This window comes from Gymnoscopelus microlampas (assembly GCF_963454915.1).
Source record: "Gymnoscopelus microlampas genome assembly, chromosome: 19".
NCBI lineage: Eukaryota > Metazoa > Chordata > Actinopteri > Myctophiformes > Myctophidae > Gymnoscopelus > Gymnoscopelus microlampas.
In genome coordinates this window covers 44,255,893-44,268,597 of record NC_139956.1, presented here as the reverse complement: position 1 = coordinate 44,268,597, position 12,705 = coordinate 44,255,893, and the positions used below count along the sequence as shown (strand labels likewise).

The 12,705-nt window shown below is 39.2% G+C and overlaps 1 long non-coding RNA gene across 1 annotated transcript; it reads left to right on the top strand.

The window, feature by feature from the left end:
- Window positions 1–6,195: 6,195 nt before the first annotated feature.
- On the top strand, window positions 6,196–6,972 carry LOC311034322. Its single transcript, XR_014599591.1, has 3 exons — window positions 6,196–6,322; window positions 6,464–6,564; window positions 6,858–6,972. It is a non-coding gene; the product is annotated as an uncharacterized lncRNA (long non-coding RNA).
- Window positions 6,973–12,705: the final 5,733 nt, after the last annotated feature.

The following is a 12,705-nucleotide window of genomic DNA, read 5'->3' as shown; positions in this document are numbered from 1 at the left end:
TTTCCGATTTCATTTGGAACAACCCTCAAGCCCTTACGGAGCTCACATGAACGCGCACCCAAGTCAATGAGTCGGTGAGGGGGTGGTTTGGAATTGGGCCAGTGTCTTGCTCAAGGACACTTCGACACTAACTCTGAGGGAGCCCGGGATCAAACTGGGAAACTTGCGGTTTCCATTCGACCGCTTTACCGGCCACTCTACCCCTGAGCCACTGCCGTCCCAAGAAGTATGATCATTTGTCATTTTGTGTACACTATTACACTATTTAAGTTGGCCTGGAAATATAATCATTTTCAACAGCATTCAGAATATATGTCAATGTTTCTGTGAATTATTTACACCATACATGAAGCCTTATAAGGCCACCTTCAAAGTCAAAGCATACCAACTTCTCCAAACAACACTAATCCTGCTGTCACTTTCTGCTGTGTCATCATTTCCCAAAAGCTATGCAAATGTATGTTTGTGTGCTTTTTGGTATTTTTGCAACAAAGCACAAAGGGCAGAACGTACAAAAAAAAAAGAGGAAGAGAGGCATATTTAAAAGAAAGACACCATTTCTCGTTTGTTCAGTGTGTTGAGAAGAGGTGGACCAGGGTCAACTACCTGCAAGATGACTTAAAGTCATAAATGTAGAAATGGCTGTGGCTGAACATTCTGACGATGACTATGAAAACATCGAGCTCCAAGAGCAGGACGATGACCCTGACGATATCTACGCAAATGTTGAGACCAAGACTACGCCTGCAGCCCAGGACAAAGATTCACAGATACCGCAGTCTGGTAAGAGATGTTACCAAACCAACCCTCTGTCATCTTACCTGCATGGGTATTGTTTAGGGGTGTAACAGTTAATCAAACGAATCAATTTAATCAATTTAGGCTTTTTCCCCCTCCAGTTCACAATGCGTCGTGAGCTTGTAGATCGGCTATTTTCGCTATTTGTTTACGACACTGTTGTACAACGAAAGCATACAATTTGGCATGAGATAAATCAATTACATTATAAAAAAATCTATTAGATGATAAATACAAAAATATTAAATATGTATTTTAAAAAATCACACCCAGTGTGAAGTGGGCGGTGTGTGGTCATCACAACATGACTCACTTTAAAAAAATGACTTTTTTTAAAGTCCATACTGCTATTCATAGGGCTGCACATGTGTCATGTGTTTCGCTAGCCAATCACAGTCCTGAATTTGCAAAGTCAGCCAATCACATTACAGTTAGTGGTGATGACACTAGCTGTAATGTGATTGGCTGATATGAAAAAAGTATCGATTTGCATTAACAATGGAAGGGTTAGGGGGTACACAATTTTTTTGGTCGGTGTCCAAAACTCACTTATAGGGGGCGGCTACACCGCCCCAAAAACGCTTGTCGATTATTCGATTGAATAATATGCTAAGAAAATAATCGATCAGCCCTAACTGTTGACTAAAACTATAAAGAGACCAGGGGAGGATGTACGTTACTTTACACATGTTGATAAAGCAGGGTAGCCTACAGTATACTGTAAACCAGGGGTCTTCAACAGGGGGTCCGGGACCCATAGGGGGTCCTCAGAGTTACTACAGGGGGTCCGCCAAATCTTTGGGTGATATGATTTTTTTTTTTTTACCTTAACCACTTCAACCCTAGCATCCCTTTTCTGAGGAGAACTTTAGCCAAAAATAGCAGATCTACAAGCTCACAACGCCTCTCAGTGCGAGGCGTTGTGAGCTTGTAGATCTGCTATTTTTGGCAAAGAGTTATAAATGTAGAGGGAAAAAGTAAACAAAAAAAAAAGAAAGAAAGTTTAATTCTGAAACACCATTTTATACAATATACAGGGGGTCCCTGCTTCATCTCTCTCCCAGCTAGGGGGTCCCTGGCCTGAAAACGTTGAAGACCCCTGCTGTAAACCACTGGTTCTCAAACAGTGTGTCAAGGAACGGTATGCTGTGAGACCAGGTGTTCCTTAGGATTTTGTGACAATCACACAACCTTAATGCAATATATAAAACTATACAAAAAGTTATGAATAATTGTACTATCAGGAATTTAAGCACACTATAATTTCTCAGTACAGATGCAAATTCTATCCCCTAAAAAATATAGATATTTGAACCCCTTTCAACCTTGCATCGCTATGGTGAAATGTTTAATTTGAAACGTTTTTTAGCAAGCCCTTTGCACACCAACAAAAACAGATGTGTAAAAGAAGACCAATCGGAGGCCCAAAACATGACAGAAAAGAGCTCTTGCACGCTTTCCTCAAATGCAAAAAAATAATGGGAATGCAACAATGTTTCGGTCATTAGACCTTCACTTCTAAGATATTTTTAGTATATCAGGACAATGTGCAGGTGATTTTTCTGTTCAGGTTTTTTAAATAAAACTGTAACATGTTTTTAAAGCTAATATATATATATTCATAGCGAAAATTGCCGATCTACAAGCTCACATGTGTCATGTGTTGTGAGCTCAATATTGTTTCAATATTGTGGAAATTCTGTGAAAGTATTAAACATGACTTTTGTGGTTAAACCTTTTATTTGGCATTTGTAAATAAAAACTAATCTTTACAGAATTATAAGAGCTGTTAGAGGCTATTCTGCATGTATATGAGTGTGAGGCATAACCATAGGGCATAACATTTGACTTGCCCTTTGGTGTACATACGGCACAAAATGGTACAAAACCACTGGAGTAGACTATTTATTTAAATATTTATTAACAACTAGAACTACAATATATTAGTAAACTAGATAACAATAACTGTCACTGCAGTAGCTGAGTTCAAACATTTTTGCTGATAGCACTCAACAGCATTGATATGTTAGCTAAACAAAGAAGTTAGGTTATTGTTTTTTGTTTTAACCAGCCAAAGTTATTGGTAAGTTAAAATTAAGAAAGATAAAGCAGGGCTCAAAGTAACATTTTTAATGTTGGAAACACAACCTTACCATGCAACCACCCAAGGAATACATATAGCAATAGCACATTGACTATTCCCCACATCTACCAGTTAAATTATACAATGTACATTTATTTGTTTGTTGTTGTTGTTGTTTTTAATTATAATTATAGTTTACCCCGTTTCCCCAAAATATATTCTCAATGAAATTATTATGCCAATTAATTCCGCCCTCTGTACTGGCTCACCTGCTAGCAAGGAGCCCCCACCGTGAGGACATAGTGCCTCCGTCCTACATTTACGAACCAGCCTATAGGAGTGCGTGCAGCAACGAAGTTCACAGTCCCTGAGGGACTTCCCTTCCCCGAACACGGCCAATTTATACGCCTGGCAAGCCAATTGCACCATGGTGAACTCAATAGACTCCGTGGTGGTCAGTTAATTTACCTCTGCACCACCAGAGCTCAGTATAAATATGTCAACCAATATTTTATATATTAACATATATTTTGCCTTTTTTACAATTTTCAAGTTGGAGATCCTGTCTTGGGAACTGGGATTATAAAAACAACATAATTGGGGACTCATTTTCTATATATTTTATCACAACTAAAAATCTCATACGAAAACCTTTTAACTTTTCAAACTTTCTTAACATAATGTAAAACTCATCTCACTCTCTCCTTTTTCCTCACTGTGTGTGTGTGTGTGTGTGTGTGTGTGTGTGTGTGTGTGTGTGTGTGTGTGTGTGTGTGTGTGTGTGTGTGTGTGTGTGTGTGTGTGTGTGTGTGTGTGTGTGTGCGTGCGTATGCGTGCGCGTGCGCGTGCGTGCAGCGTGTGTGTCCTCCAGTCATAAGACGGTACAGGTGGGTTGGAGTCGGTGTTGGATTGCTCTTTGCTGTTCTGGCTCTCATCATGGGAGTACCACTCTATCTCTGTAAGTCAAGTTTTATGCAAGGGATAATGCATGGGAGGTGGTCATTATTGAAAATGAAATCATGACAGGGTGATTATCCACCGACATGGAGCGGAGATTATCACCCTGAAGGGATTTCATTTTCAATAATGACCACCTCCCCGTACATTATCCCGCTTATTACACGGCTACTTAATAAATACATACATAAATAAATGAATTGATGCAAAAGTAACAACAAAACAAAGTATTTCCTTGCTTACGGCAATGAAAGTATTCCATAAGTATTCGGCTGGGCAGACAAGTTCGCCTCGGAAAACAAATGAAAGTATTCCATTAGGTAACCGGAAGACTCGCACCAAAACACGCTCGCCCCCATTCTATATATACCGCCGGATTTGCCTATAATACCGCCCGATTTGCCCCGGGGCGACTGTGTTTTGTGGCGACCGTTTTGGTATTCTGCCGTAAACAAGGAAGTGTAGTGGATCAAATAGAATGACTTTTCGGTTATTGCATCGTCTATTTATCACTTCAAATGTTTTCAAAAACATTCTTGAGAGCAACGTTTAGTTGTAAATGACATGGTGTGTTTGTTTACATGGCTGTCATGTTGGATACAGCATAAAATCAAGCAGGGCAGGTTGATATGAGCAGGTGCTCTGAGTCTTTGATTAGACAGCGGTCTGTTATTGAGCTCATCGGTCATTATTCACTGATAACACACAGCTGAATTCAGCGATTGACCAATCAGATGTTTACACTTTATGATACCCCATAAAATAAATAAATGGTAATAATAAGTATTATCATTATTATTATTACTATATATATATATATATATATATATATATATATATATATATATATATATATATATATATATATATATATATATATATATATATATATATATATATATATATATATATATATATATATATACATATATATATATATATATATACATATACATATATATATACATATATATATATATATATATATATATATATATATATATATATATATATATATATATATATATATATATATATATATACATATATATATATATATATATATACATATATATACATATATATATATACATATATATATATATATATATATATATATACATATATATATATATACATATATACATATATATATATATATATATATATATATATATATATATATATATATATATATATATATATATATATATATATATATATATATATATATATATGTATACATATATATATATATATATATATATATATATATATATATATATACATATATATGTATATATATATATATATATATATATATATATATATATATATAGCATAAATATAATATAATATAATATAATAATATAATAAATATAATTGTTATTCCAAGGCTACTCACTGGCACCATGAGAACTGTGAGAATAGAGAAGTGGTAACTCATATTCTTACCACACTGACCACAGCTAGAAAGCTGTAATCAACTGTCTAGAGGAACCACTGTGAACAATGACACTTCACATGCATTGCTCAAAGAAACCCTGGTGACCACCAATGTTGAATACGATGGTCCTTAATGTAAACTCATTCTTTAATTCAAATAGCTTCACTTCACCACTTGAACAGGATGTTTTACCACTGGTGAACTGCACTAGACAGAGTATATTCAACTCTCATGGTCACATGGTGTTGGTGAGAGGAGGGGTGTGGCCATAGACAAAGTGCTGAACACCAAGTGCATTTTCAACAATATTGATATCAATTGATTAATATGTAGAACACACACATTATTACAACATCTGCATTAATGTATACATTATTGTATGAGTAAATTCAGCCTCTGCATTTGACCCACCCTAACTACTGGGAGCTGTGAGCAGCCACTTAGCAGAACCCAGGGACCAGCTCCAGCTCTGAGGCCAGTTCCTTGCTCAAGGGTAGTTTGTCTCTAAAAACCCAAGTGAACAATGGGAGAACATTCAAACTCCACGTAGAAAGACTCCAGTCTGATACATACAGTATGCTAGCATAAAATATAACTTAATGCTAATATTTGACTACATTTGAGATACACTGCAAAATGTCTTTAAAAAGAATCTGAGAGAATGTGGGTCTATTCAGATCATTCCAACATGGTGGCCTGGAACAGCAACCTGACTGAAGAACGAGACCAACTTCAGATCAGTTTTGACCAGATGAAGACCCAACTGACTAAAGAGAGAGATGACATGAAGAGGAGACTCTGTGGTCAGACATCACTATTTTCTGCATGGTTATATCATGTCGATCAAAATGTGTCATTCATTTGAGCAAATCAAATAACAGTTGCTTTCTTTGCTTTTAGAACCAATCAATGGATGGCATAAATGTGACAGAGGTTGTTATTACATCTCTACTGAGAAGAAAAACTGGGAGGAGAGCAGACAGTGGTGTAGAGACAGACAATCAGACCTGATTGTCATAAACAGCAAAGAAGAACAGGTATATAGTGTGTGTGTGTGTGTGTGTGTGTGTGTGTGTGTGTGTGTGTGTGTGTGTGTGTGTGTGTGTGTGTGTGTGTGTGTGTGTGTGTGTGTGTGTGTGTGTGTGTACATCAGAGTAACCAGCAGTTTTTCTGTCCAGGACTTTGTTGATCGTGTAAACAAGAGAGTGTGGCTGGGTCTGACTAGAGACAGAGGCAGATCATTTAAGTGGGTAGATGGAACACGACTGACCACACCAACGTAAGACTTATCTTCATCTTACCTTCATTCGTCTCTTCATTTCAACAAATATTTCATAAAAAAAAAAAAAGTTTCACATATTTCCTCTGCTACATTTTCCCTAATGGTATTAAATGTTATAATAAAATACAAACCTACTGTCACTTAGTCATGTTGTCTACTTTAATACCAAGTTCAATTGCATCTAAGATCTAGAATATCATTTGAGGTCATGATTAAAAAACAAAACATGTAGAGTGAAAAACAGTCCTTGTAAAAGTATTGAAATTAATTGAATGTTCCTACACCTGCAGGTACTGGCTGCCTGGTGACCCTAATAACGCTGGTGGAGATGATGGCTGTGTTGAGTATTATGATGGGTCTGAACCTAATGTTCCTACGAGAGGATGGGGCGACTATCTGTGTTCTGCTGCCAACTACTGGATCTGTGAAAGAGTTATGTGCTGAAATAATCATTTTCACAAGGTATTAGTTAGCTGGTGTGTTGGCTGTGTGTATGTTGCTATTCTACCTAATATGAACCGTTGTGACCGTAGACATTATAAATTACATATATCTATTTATACATTATGTTCTATTTATCCTTAATAAGGATAACAGTCTAACAACAATCTATTCCATTTGTTCATGTTACTCGTATTAATAAAGTCTGCTGTAAACAGTGCAGGAGAAAGTTAGGAGAATTATGCAGGAGAAATATAATCTATTTGTCACCATATCACCATTTTGTAAGAATTTTATTTTATTATTGATTATGTGCTTATATAAAAAAATATTGAGCTCTTTAAAAAATAATCTCTGGTTAAAATAAGTGTTAAATAGCCCTGCTGATAGGACTCATTCCTATAGAGCAGTGGTTTTCAACCCTTTTCATATCAAGGTCCATTATTTATTCGGCATTTGAGCCACGGACCACCATTTGATGACATTTTGCCTCTCAGACCCAAAACGTAGAATATTTTGTTATTGTTGGATACGATTTTACGTAATGCAGATGTTTAACAATAATGTAACTCTTGAGAGCGTAAAATGAAACCAAATGGACCCGTAAGGGTCCATTTGGTTTCATTTTACACTCTAAAGAGTTAAAGATCTATAAGGATCCATTTGGTTACCAACTCTCCATCATGGGGACCACCTGGAATCCCCTCAAGGACCACTCTTTATTGAACAGAAAATGCATTTTCAGGTCGGGATACCAATTTTATCCAATCAGGATAGAGAACTCAGTCAGGATACAGATTAAAGAAGTGCAATTGGAAGTGATGACAAAGAAATGAGCATAACTGGAACACTATACAAAATTAAGCTGATAAATCAGTACTCTCTCCTGATCGGATGAAATTTTGTCACCTCCCTTAACATTTATTTTATTAAGAGCTGGAGAGACAGGGAGACCCCTGTTACCGAGCAAACACTCTATAGCAATGATTACTATCTGAATATAGTGATTTAACATTTAAAAAGAAAAATCTCACCCTACATGGAGTTCTGGAGAACTGGAGTTCCTGCATGACTTTGTGAGCTGTGGCTTTATTGTGTTTTAGCTATTGTATAAAACACAATGAACGGATGTATGAGCATTATTTGTTGGCTGTATGTGTAAGATATAATAAAGGAAAGTCTTAGCCTATAACCACTATCAATACTACTCTTTAAACCTGATTGTTTCAAGAACATGGTAGGATTATGGTGACTCTTTTCTCTACAGTTATTTTCTACAGTCTTCTCTTTATTCCTGTGTTAACCCATTCAATCCGGAAACACATTTCTGTCATTTTAGATTTATTTGGCTATTCAAAAATAACAGATCTACAACCTCATAGAGTGCTGTGCTATGAGCTTGTAGATCTGCTATTTTTGAAAAAAGCTTGAACATCTGTGCAAATCTTTAAACATATATCTTTTTAGAGCGAACATTTGTAAAATATTTTTGTTCCACGGACCCCCCCCCCCCCCCCTCAGAAGCAAAGATTTGATTTCACGACTTTTCAAAAATATTTTTGAATAGCCAATGAAATCTGAAAATGACAGAGATGCGTCCCCGGATTGAATGGGTCATGTTCCCAATTCAGAAGTGAATATGAATGTAAAAGAGGTTCAGAATAAGGACGACAACTTATAAACCGACATCACAGTAATCAATTTAATAATTAAGGGAAATCCTCATATAGAAATAATTTACAGATCTGTCTACTTAAAGTACCAAGAGGAAGTGTGTTAATTCCACCTCATCCCTTTATTTATTTATCTATTGGACGTCACACATTTGTGATACCTTACATTTAATTGAAAAATATTATTGTAGCCAACTTTATTCAATAAAACATGATTGAATGGAGGAATATAATATTTGAGTTGCTCAGTTCATGTAATTATAATTAAGAGCAGTTTGTTTAGGAAACTACTTGTTGAATACATGTATTTACCTATATTAAAAGGCTGTATAAAATGCTAAAGAATGAAGAGAGGCTCTGCAGATCATAAAGCTTGATATATATATAAACTAGAAAAAGTGCTCCTCGGAGCACAGGTCTCCGCCAGGTCAGGTACGTTATTCTGGCCTCCTGGTGGCGCTATAATAGGCCAATGTGAAAATGGTGCCATTTATTCTTAGGTCTTTCAGGGCAATCAGACACAGCATTCATGATTTGAGGCATTTTGTTCCAAAAATGTGTTTTGCTAAATTAGCTGGTGGCGCTATAACAGGCGAATGTGAAAAGGGTGGCATTTATTCCTCAGCCTAGTGGGAATGTGCGTGTGAAATTTCACGGAAATTGCAAGCTGCATTCATGGTTTGAGGCAGTTTTTTCAAAACGGACCAATCCTGCAAACTTTGGATGGCAGCCTTAACCAATGAGGATGGAATATGGGAAATCGGACAGACCAGGGTTGATCACATGACTATAGAGATACTGTGTACCGATTTGCATGGTGTACCGATTTGCATGACGTTTGGTTAAAAACTGTAGGAGTAATGTGAAAAAATGGGGTTTGCACAAATCAACCTCCTGGTGGCGCTATAACAGGCCCATGTGAAAGATTTGAGGCAGAGGTTCTGAATTGGCATCCAGGGAGTGTGTGTGCACAGTTTCGCAGCGACCGGGCCAACGGTGACGGAGATTTGGTGGTAACACACGGACAGGACGGACAGACACACACACGGACGGACGGAGGGTAAAACATACTCTCTCGCCATGCCTTCGGCCTGGCGGAGACAAACATCACCATGACTAAATATGTAGAACTGCTACCAGAAGGCAGTGCAGGTTCAGACCACGCTGTCTTGGTTACTCCTGATCCCTCTTGTCCCAATGGTCTATTACAAACTTTTAAATCTCAAAGACCTTCAGTTTGGTTTGCATATCAGTCCACTGACCATTATAACTCTGAGAGGTATGGGTCCATTTGGTTCCTTACTATCATAATTTAGTTGGGGGATCCCCCGGAACCCCTTCAAGGACCCCTGGGCCTCCCCCCCCTTCAAGCACCCAAGCTTGAGATCCACTAGTCTGTCTATCATATAACATAGAGGTTCTCAAAGTATGGGTCGCCCTGTTTCCTGCGCAAGTCCTGACATTTTTACCATTGAGCTAATAGAGCCTGCCTGCTTGCTCAGGGGATACATTGAATCTTGACCATCGGGTCAAAATTCGTGTCAGATCCTGTGTCTAGGTGAGACATGACCTTTGACACGACCTAAATGCCTCAATAGAAGAGCAGGGAGACAAAGCCACCCCAATTGTATATTGTATTAACATACCATATAGACTGGACACAATTACATTTTATTAAATAAAACAAAGTTACACAGTGCCGCTTTAAGTCTTATTTTATTCGTTTTCTTCTTTTATTTATGGTCTATATGCTACAATTTGCCAATGTGTACAGAAACACTTTTCCATAGCTTTATACCATGTTGATGAGACACAATGTAAGTAGGAATCAAAGCATTGCAAATGTATTTAAAAAAAATATATATATTTCCATCCAGGGCTACATATGTACAGTATATATGCTATATATTTTAGATGTGCTTTATTTCAGCATAAAAATGACATAATAAATCAAGTGTGATGTATTCCCCCCTTAAAACAGGGTCCTGGTATAAAAAGGTTTGAGAACCCCTGATATAACATACAGGGCCATTCAGGTTTAAAGGAACACCTGCAACAAATGTGGGTCACAGCATTGGAAGCCATGAAGAGAAAAGTTATCTTAAAATCTGCCAGGTTTTTTATTCTCAAAAATAGTAGATCTATATCACAGATTGTGGATCTGCTATTTTCAAATAGCCAAAGCACAAAATGGGGTTCAGATCCAGACAAGTTAATCATTGTTCACAGAGCTCACAGACATGAAATGAAGTAAACACTGCAGTGTTTACTGGAAGCTTGGCTGGCAATGGCTTCTGTGTGTGTGTGTGTGTGTGTGTGTGTGTGTGTGTGTGTGTGTGTCACACACACACACACACACACACACACACACACACACACACACACACACACACACACACACACACACACACACACACACACACACACACACGCCAGCATGTAGCAGTCCAGGACTTATTTCAATCGTGGTCCCCTTTAAAATGAAGTGGTAACCCACGTAGGAGACAGCACTAGCTGTAACTATGTAATAATAATAAGAATAATAATTATCATTATTATTATTTGTATGTCCCTACTTCTGTGGGGTGTTTGCCACTGTATATTTGCACAAGCAGTTAAATGTATAGCTTATATATGGAGCAGTGGGCACTACAGGGGCAGCACCCGGGGTGTAGTTAGGGGTTCATTGTCTTGCTCAGAGACCCTCTGTTTCTTATCCGGCCTCTAGACCCATCCAACTGTTGCCGCCCCCTGCTAAATAAAACCAATTTACATTTCAAAGAAATACAAATACGAGTTTACTTTGGCAATGATTAACTTGCACTGATCAGAAGCAGGTCCACATATAGACGGACACTGTGAAGGACCGTGTACACTGCTGTTGGACTGACTGACGGACTCAGGACTGAGAGCCTGACAAAATGTACTTTAGATGGCTTTATCTGGTTATTCCGGCTTTCTTTGTTGGGGCATTACATGGTAAGAACTTAGAATTTTGTTATTTGATTAAATTAACCTTTTGAATAACCAAAAGCATTGATTCAGCTTGGAAAACGTTGTCTAGCACACAGCCATGGCAATGGGTCTGGACTGGTTGAATAAACGGGCTATTTGTCTCAGTCAGGAAGTTGTATTGAATTGTTATTAAGAACTGTTTTAATTGGGATGTGGCTATGATTTTCATTTTGCCATGGGCTATTTTTAACCGTTTTAGAAAAGCCATAAGCCATGCGAGGTCGCTGTTTATGTCGATTGTTACAAATGGCTGAGAGGTTCGGAGGCATTCCGTGTCGTTCATGGCTACGTGGCGCGGCTCCGACGACGGGGGAAGCCAGGGTGCCATAGGATAGGTGGGGATGCCCAGGAAGAGGCTCCTTCCTGGGGCAGCGGCGGGGCGCCGCGAGGCCCCGAATCCTGGTTCTTTTTAAAAATGTCTAAAATCGCGCCTAATGTGTCTGTATGGCCTCCAGAGGTCCGCGGGGACCCCCTGGAGGACCCCCGGCTTGTATATCTGCTCTTTTTCGGGTGAAAAGCGGCCGTGGGTCGCCCGGGGCCGGCGGTGGGCTCGTTGGATCTGAGCCTCTAGCCCAATCACGGGGCTCGGCGAGGAGATCCGTTTGCCGCAGGGGCGCGAAGGCGCGCTCCAGAGACTCGTTTATCAAGCGTGTGTCGCAGACCGACCAAACAGCTGCAAAACGGGCCACGGGCGCCGATCCCCCGTACCATCCCGTCGACCTGGGTAGAGGGCAAAGGAGGATGTGGTGACTGTTGCAGTGCGCGCCGCCGGGAGCTCCGCCGCCCCTTCTCGCGGGGGGGCCTTGGCGTCTCCGCGGACCGGCAACCCCGCGGCGCGCGCGTCCACAGGACTGCCTGGAGGGCCGGGTGTCACCCGGAGGCGGGGGTCCCCTGGACTGGAGCGAGTACCCAGGTTCAGGGCTCCCTGGGCCGGGTTGAGGCCTCCCCGGGGGTCCCCGGGGGTCCCTGGCTCGAGAGGCCTGACCCGACTGGCAGACCGGCCGGGTTA